A 2,272-nucleotide genomic window follows, 5' to 3' on the forward strand; every position below is an offset into this window, starting at 1 on the left:
CCATGTTTTTAGAGTATGACAGTCACTGCTCTGTGAGAATGCTGCTTCTGCTTCAGAAGGCTGCTGTGAAATGGACTACAGCAGTGGTGGTTCTGTTTGCTTCTTGATTTCTTTTGACAAGATCTGTTTCATAGGTGATGGCTTGTTCTTTGTGTTTCTAAGCTCCAGAAATTTAGCAAGTCGCTGAAAAAGCTCAGGCCTGCAGGATATGCTCTTCACGAAGTACCTCCTTACCTTACTCCCTGAGACCTCAACAGGCTGGAGTTGAAAACAGTATAAAGAAATCGGCAAGACAGGATGTTCAGGAACACATTTTTTTGGTGGAAGGGGAACCAATGAAGCATCTTATTAGGACGTTAATCCCCCTGTTGGAGAAGAGACAGATACAGCTGAGTACAAGATGGGTGGGAGAAGGTGGTGTTCGATTTTCCAGTTATTGCCCAATTGTTGTCTTTGATCCTTGTAAGTCCTTTAAAAATAGCTATTGATTTCCTAGTTCATGTTAGAGCTCAGACACTATTAACTAATGTTCCCGTAATAATACAAATGAATTAGATGACAGGAGTTAGCTTAATAATTTGATCAGAAGTGACTTTGCCTCGCAAATGTCAGCACAAGTCAAATAAGCTGCTGATCCCCTTATGCTGTTCTGGGGACAACACCAAAGAGACTTTCACAGAACAACTACAGCTCATTCATCCCAGGTGAGGCATCTGAGCAACGGAAAGTACCTTCCTGACGCTCTGCTGACCTCATCCTTGAGATGGACGATATGTTCCTGGTAGTCCACCAGCCTGGCTGATAGACCACTGTCCTGGGATGGGTGCTGGCTTCCCGCTTGAGCCTTTGACTTTGAATTGCCTTTTCAAATCCACAAAGGATGGAAACCAGAATAGCTTTTGAGGACAAGACCCACAGTGTGATGAGATGCTGCTTTTCTTGCGTAAGGAATTGCATTCAGAGAATGGACTGGGACAAAACTTCCTTCCACTTGAAGTATTCTCTGTACATGCTCTGCTCACCCAAAGCAGCAGCTGCATGACAAGTGGGGAAACCATGAGGGATATTACCATATGTAACAGCACTCTTTCCACTGGCTGTCACTCTAGTTACTATCCGTTCTCCTAACCATTACAACCTCAGATTTAAACTCTGGGCAAATACTGTCCCCCCCCCTTTTTTTTTGTATGACTGATTGTTACAAGGCCTAAGTACCTACCTTGTATGGTGTTAGTTTACCTTACAGGGTATCTAATATTTTTTCTTGGCTAAAGGAGAGCCGTGGGGTGAGTTTAGTTCTTGTCTCAAAGAGTAGCTTAGCATCAGAGTCTCAGGGTTGCTACAAATCTCTTCCCTGACCAGTAACCCTGGTAACTTTTTACAGTTTTGAGTTCTGTTCTACATTGTCCCTACTGGGTCCCCAGATGCTCTCTTGTGATCTCTCTTAGAGCAGTAAGTAGTGCTAGGTTGGCACTATCTAGGTTTCCTGGTCTCAGAGACATACAGGTTGAGATTCATCTGGTTTATTTGCCCTTTGGACTAATTGTTTCTGTGTATCTTTGATTTTCTTCATTCTTCTTTGTTGCCGGTGGAGAGAAACCAACCTCTAACATGTTGCCTTCTTCTTCCAGCTGCAATCTTTTAAGATCTCTTTTGTGACTCTTTAAAGTAGAAGGTGAACATTGTGTAGACTATGCTATGCCAATTGAGTTCCTAGAGATTTTTTCTGAGGCCATCCGACTAGCAACTCATTCTCTCAGGATATTTACTTGTGATTTTTAAAAATTACATACCTTTGCTCCTTGTTGGCTCTAATGTACATGTGGATATATTTCTTCTCAGGGAGTTCTGGTGGTATAGCATACACAAATATGCATGTAGAAATAACATCTGCCAAACATATTTATGGTTGTGAGTGTAACGCCTTTTACTTACCATCTATTCATTTTACCTGCCTGAGTATAGATCTACTCCTGGCTTGCTGTTTGTTATAACTGATAATACGGGATTGTGTATGTAATAATGTTTACCTTTGTTTTCTATAACTCTCCTGCACCTTTCTGTGTCTCTCCTTTCTCTAGTAACATTGTGTTGATCATCACTTTAGTATACCTACCCTTCCTCCACTCAACTGAGTATGTGTATCTTAATATTATGGAGTTAGGTTGATGTGTTGGCCTAGTCGATAGGGAGTTGCGCTGGTAACCCACAGGGGTGCCTCAATGGCACTCCAAATCCACAACTAGTTATTTTTCTTTTTTTTAACTACTTA

This window comes from Elephantulus edwardii, unplaced genomic scaffold, assembly GCF_000299155.1.
Source record: "Elephantulus edwardii isolate Elephantulus edwardi_28Jun2011 unplaced genomic scaffold, EleEdw1.0 scaffold00131, whole genome shotgun sequence".
NCBI classification, from domain to species: domain Eukaryota; kingdom Metazoa; phylum Chordata; class Mammalia; order Macroscelidea; family Macroscelididae; genus Elephantulus; species Elephantulus edwardii.